The sequence below is a fragment of the Ictalurus punctatus genome, chromosome 3, assembly GCF_001660625.3.
Source record: "Ictalurus punctatus breed USDA103 chromosome 3, Coco_2.0, whole genome shotgun sequence".
NCBI lineage: Eukaryota > Metazoa > Chordata > Actinopteri > Siluriformes > Ictaluridae > Ictalurus > Ictalurus punctatus.
This window is the reverse complement of record NC_030418.2, coordinates 9,994,465-10,000,927: the sequence shown is the minus strand read 5'-3', so window position 1 is coordinate 10,000,927 and position 6,463 is coordinate 9,994,465. Positions and strand designations below refer to the sequence as shown.

At 39.2% G+C, this 6,463-nt stretch overlaps 1 long non-coding RNA gene across 1 annotated transcript; it reads right to left on the bottom strand.

The window, feature by feature from the left end:
* Nucleotides 1-402: 402 nt before the first annotated feature.
* LOC108262100 (uncharacterized) lies at nucleotides 403-1,552 on the bottom strand. Its single transcript, XR_001811774.3, has 3 exons — nucleotides 1,417-1,552; nucleotides 1,103-1,171; nucleotides 403-737 (listed from the first exon to the last, which is right to left on the bottom strand). It is a non-coding gene; the product is annotated as an uncharacterized LOC108262100 (long non-coding RNA).
* Nucleotides 1,553-6,463: the final 4,911 nt, after the last annotated feature.

Here is a 6,463-nt window from a genome sequence, read left to right as displayed (position 1 = left end):
TTATCCATTTTGCTTTAGTGCATAAAACACAACATGTGTGGAAAAAAGTGTGTTATGCGAATCAAAATGATTGACAGGATAACATTAAGCATTAAAACATTATTGCCTACTAATTTACTATAAATGTACTATCTGGTAATTATTGTCTTTACATATCTCACTCACTTTACACTTAATAATTATTGTGAATTGCTACTTAAAGTAAAAGTTAATAAATAAAATTATTGTAATGATTTGACAGCATTAAAAAAATCTTATGAGAAGACTAATATACTTACACAATGTAAAAGACTCGAAGCCTGTCATTTTATTCTTACGAAAATAATCGTTAAGGATCCAGAGATCTGCAAGATCTATGCCAAGTTTCTGGAACACCAACAGGAGGGATAGAAGATAATTTTTTCAAAATATATTTCTAAATTTTTACATTTTCAAGATGATACTAGAGAGCCCTGACAGTTTGGTCCAAAATCAAAATTTTGTTTAATTTACTAAAGATCCGGTGATAGAAAAGGACACAGCATATCATTCACCCTTCAATACCCCGTGACAAGAAAACACATCAAAAAGAAGTGGGCCTCTTCACACTAGGGGCTAAGCTTACCATCTTTGTAAGTACAGTATATAACAAGCTAAAAATATTACTGAAATATAGTGGCTGCATACATGGATTTTGCTTCTTCATCATGTCCTGCTGGGTCTACCATAAACACCTGGCTGGATGCTGCATGGAGATACTGTGCATCAAAAAAGAAAACAGATGAAACTAGAATGAAAAATTTGAGGTGAAAAATTTGAGGTTGGCTTGGAGAAAAACTTGAGGTTGGTTTTAAAAAGTCTGGCCTGAAAGTTAAAATTATGGATGGATGGGTGATTAATGAATGAATTATTCCAGACTCTTGTGTGTGGTGTAGACACAGTGAAAAGCATATGGCCTAGTTTATATTTGAATTTTGATGGTTGGTGTTTGAATAGTCTTGGCTCATCTGAACATTTTTCAATGTGATTTTTCAAGCCAACCAAATAATGAACATCCTCTATAGAACAGAGTAATATAACAGTGTCTCATGTATATTAAAAAAGGACTATAAAATGTATTCACCAAAAGTATCCAATGATTCCCGTTGACATTCTGGAAACTTATCATTCCTTCGTAGTCATCAAAGTCCACCTGAAATTAAAAAATTTAAATAAAATAAGACATTTCATTGTTATGTAACTGTCTTAAACTTATGACATTTCATTGTTATGTAACTGTCTTAAACTGTTATGGATAAATTCACACACTTAAATTCTGTATCCTGTGTTTGTTTCTCTAAAACTGCTTTAAGACAATGTCCATTGTTAAAAGCTATACAAATAAAATTGAATTGAATTGAATTATTAAAGGTAATTAAAGATAGAGATAATCTTTACCTTTGAGAGACTGTTTCTCAGTACTTCATCTCATTCTCCATGAAGTATAACACTCACTGTGTAGTGATCTAGTATAAAAATCCTGTGTCCCTGGTCTCTGTTATTCACCGCCACTTGAAAATAGCATTGGATTGTCTAAGAACAAAAGATAAAAATATTTTTTTTATTAAATATCAAAAATCTAAAAGGTGTGCGTTATAGCTGACAACTAGATGAACACTTTCCAGTTGAATGTGTGGCTGTAAGTCATTCCCTTCAAATGCTATTGAGCTTAAAATAATGGTATATTTTGTGTATGGGCCCATTCTGTACTGAAATTCATATCTAATTTACATACGATTTAATAGCTTATTTTAACAAATATCAAAAATCTAAAAGGTGTGCCTCATACCTGATACCTAGATGAATACTGTACAGTTAGATGTGTGACTATACATCATTCCCTTCAAATGCTATTGAGCTTTAAATAATGGCATATTTTGTGTATGGGCCCATTCTGTAGTGAAATTCATAGCTAATTTACATATGATTTAATAGCTTATTTTAATAAATATCAAAAATCTAAAAGGTGTCCATCATACCTGACACCTAGATGAATACGTTACAGTTGGTTGTGTGACTCATAAGTCATAAGTCATTCATTTCAAATGCAGGTTATTGACTGGGCCATTTAAATGCCTTGATTTTTTTTTCACTGAAACCGACTGAGAGTTTCCTTTGCTGTATGCTTTGGACCATTGTCCTGCTGGAAGGTCCACCCACATGTCATCTTCATCATCTTGCTGGATGGCAGCAGATTCTTCTCGAGAATCTCCAGGTAAAGGGCTCCATTCTTCATTCCTTCATTTATATGAAGTCTGCCAGTACCATGCGATGAAAAACGGCCCCACACCATGATGCTTCAACATGATGTGCAGTGCCATTTCTTCTCTAAACATGGTGTGTAGTTAAAAGGAAATTCTCTTATATCATGTACTCTCATATTATGAACTGTATTAAGACACCTTGGATATGGGGAATACTGGGTTATAGTTTCTGTTTGTGTGGTTTTTGCTATCAAATACCTATGATGAATGTATTAATTTAATTACCTCTTTAAATAAGATGATCAACTGCCATCCTTTCTTATAGCTGACACACGTATTTTCTATATCTTGAGGGGACTTATTTTTGTAGTGTGCTGTGTGTTTTGTCTAAATCTTTTTTTTTTCTTGTCTTTATTTATTCATTTTCATATGGTTCATTTACATGTGATTAATTTTCATGAGATTCATATTCATGAGATTCATATTCAAGTGATACATTTTCATGTGATTCATTTATGTATGATTCATTTACATGTGATTCATTTACTAATTTGCTTCTCTTTAAATCCAGTTTTAGACTGTGATATTACAAAGGTCTTTCCAGATTATTACTTGCTACACTGTATGAGATAACCCCAGTAAAATTGCCTGAATTCTATAATATAATTTGTTTACCATGTTGGGTTTAAATCCTCTAAAAACAGATTCGCAGTTAAATAACATTACATCCTTCAAAGCATTGACATGTTCTGCTTACTCTCACAATCCTCCAAACTCCCATACCGGGTAAAATATTCCATAGCGAGCGCCCTCAATACCACAAAGTTGATGCCGAACCTCGTTAAACGCGGCCTGGGCCCGGGCTGTCTTGGCTGTGTAGTCAGGGAAAACGCAGATGGTCAAATCCCTCGCTTTAATCCGCTGGATCTCTCTCGCACGGCATAAAATGTCAACACAGTCACTGTGACAGTGGAATCTGCACACAATAGCTCATGGTCGTTCACCAGGCTTGGGCTTCGGCTGAAGGGTCTGGTTGGACCGGTCCAGAACCGGCTCCTTCTCCAGACCAATCGCCTCCTTCTAACAAGGCTGCTACAGCAGCAGTTGTACAGGTGTCAGCGCCCTCTGGAACTCCGACCATCCTAATGTTATTGCGCCGTGACCTCGACTCCAAATCCTCACATTTATTCTCTAATTGAGTCACGGTCGCGGTGAGAGACTCCATAGTAGTCTTCATATGAACTATGTCATCAGTGCAACCGGAGAGCGTGTGCTCCATTTCCCCAACAGTACCTTTCAGTGTTGATATGGTAGCCTCAGTAGAAACTTTATCACTAGCCAGCTGTGTTTTCACAGCCTGCAGGTCAAGCTGGATAGTAGACAGCACACCCCCGAGAGTCTCCTGGAGCTTCTGGAGCTCCTTTTTAAAAATATCGGCGAAGTCCTTCCTCAGTAAAGCCAGTAGCTCAAGCCTGAGTGCGGCGAAGTCAGAGTCACCACTTGGCGATATGGATTCAGGGGGAGAAGGGGACTCGCTCACGGCGCGCACACTTGGCCTCAGTCGTGTCTGAATGCTACCATGGGTTTTTGTGTTCTTTCCAGACATTTTAACGTACCAAAAAGTTAAAATTGCAAACAAGGAAACAGAGTAGAATAAGTCAAAATATATTGTATGACCGAAAAGTGCTAATTAATTACAATTTTAATTGAGATCAGCAGGAGCCTCCAACTTCGCGTCTTACTCCATCGAACTCCGAATTCCGAATCGTGTTTTGTCTAAATCTGTCTGTACCTGCATAAGTAGAAACCTGCCTAATACGCGATGCTGTTATCAATGTGTATAAAAACTCCTGCTCTAGATGAAATAAACGGGATGTCTCTGTGAGCATGCATGTATCACTGTGTGTTCATTTTAGACCCCCCAGGCCTGAACGCTCTACAGTAAACCACACTTTCTCGCTCATAGCACAGAACTAAAAGTTAATAGAAGTAAAAAAGGCTGTAAAGGGCTGACGAAGGACTGAAAGACATAATCTGAGATTCCTGAGATACATGGAAATCTAGCAATTTGGTGTCAGAAGTGGGATTACTCCGGACCAGGGTAAGTGTTTTTCTTTCTTCCCTGGTGCTGTGTATTCCGAAACCGTTGTAGTTGAATTGAGTAATTATCTCTGTCTGTCGATAATCTGTACTCTGGTCTATGTTCCTCTGTAAAGTGATGCCTGCCCGTCGGCTTAACACCCAGAGACTGGGTAGAAGCCATGTTAGGCGGATTATGTACGATTCCATATTTAGATTGTTTATACAGCTGGTCAGAGGCATGCTTGCCGCAGCTCCAAATCATTTCACTTCGTGGTTCCTAGGAGCCACGTGTATTCGCTCAGATCAAACGAATGATTTATGACAGGGAAGGTGATGCGGATTAGGGTTATGAATATATGTCAAAATGTTATATGGAATAGCTTCGCCTACTCCCCTTATGGAATAAACATTATAATTTACAGGACAAACTATCTAAAGCGTTCCATGTGAATGATAAGGCATCTCGCACATCACCACGTAGAACTAAAGTTCCGCCTTCGTATGCCACAACTACGAGGAAAAAACCCACATTTTTGTCTGCTTCACAAGTACCTCGTAAATCACATGCTAAACCGCCCACACACCCAGCACGAGCGCTGTCCTGTCGTGCTCATCTCCAATTGACTGGTCCTGATTATCGTTTAGTTTTGAAATGAAAGTGTTTTGAATTCCATGATGACGTTAATCTAACCACAGAGTGAGGGAGAGAGCGCGCACGAGAGAGGGAGTGACATGTGTGCCCTGTTGCTGCTCTTGTGGACAGAACGGTGCGCTGAAGGATGACAAACAGCTCCTTAGCGGGCCGTACCAACTGCAGAAGGGCACTGTAGTAGTTACGTCATTTTAACACAAACGAAAGACTTTCTTATTATTGCCATTGTATATAATATTCAGGGACTGTTATGAATATGAGTACAAATTATTATAACGTTTGGATCATGAATTAATTTTCACGCATGAATTCGTAAACATGCCGGAGTGTCCTTTTAATTTTGCATTCTTGGGCTCTAAACTGGTGGTATCTAAACCTCTGATTGTGGAAACGCAGTAAACCATACTAAATCAGCTGTTCAATGTGTCTCACTTTCTCTGTTCTCTCACAAAACCAGATTCAAGGTTACAGACTCTGCCTAACTCTCTGTGGCAGACCACAAGGACATGTGCAATGTCCTATCAGGCTAAGTCAAAACATTCTCATCCCGTGTATGTAAAACAATATCCCTTATCTGAATCAAAAGCCCTTGGCATTGATGTTATTGTTAATTCTCTGTTACAGCAAGGCGTTTTGAAGCCCTGTGTAGGCCCGTACAACACACCTGTTAAATCCTGTTCCCAAGCCTGATGGCACATGGCGATTTACACAAGACCTCAGGCGGATGTTGCGTTTCAATGAAGTTATAATGCCGATTTCTCCTGTTGTCATGATGTGCCTTCTATTTTTACATTAATACCTTCACACCATGCGTGGTTTAACGTGGTGGATTTGTATTCTGCCTTTTTCAGTGTTCAGCCACTATTCGCTTTCACACATAGGGGACGCCAGCTGACTAGCGCTACGTTGACCCCATGTTTTCTTGTGTAGTGAGACTCCTTGTAAGATCTCCATGACAACGTCCATGTACTGCAATACAGGATGATGTCCTTATCACTGCTGAGTCAGAAGCTGCTGGACTGCAACCTTGAGATTGCTAGAACATCTGGCTCATAAAGGATTCAAGGTTTCATGTACAAAATTGCAACCATGTAAAACAGAAGTCAAATATTTGGGTTTTCTCTTATCAAAAGGACAGAGAAGGCTGTCAGACGACCAGATATCGGTTGTAAACAATGGATCCCTGCTCAGGGCCATCGTAGAACATTCTGATCCACTTTTGACTCCTGTGACACATACTCCTGAGACTGTTTCTGCATTTAAACATTTAAAAAACTGCTTTATGTTCCTATCCAGCCCTGGAGCTGCCCAACTACACGAAACCTTTCCATCTGTACACTCATGAACACTCTGGAGTGGCCTTCTAGGCGGTCAGGCGTTCTGGCACAGGAACATGGTTTTTGTCCCTGTGCTTATCTGTCTAAAACACTGGATTCTGTGGCTGCTGGACTACCCGGCTGTCTGCGAGCAGTGGCTTGGAGTGGTGCTCTGGCGGTAACAGATGCAG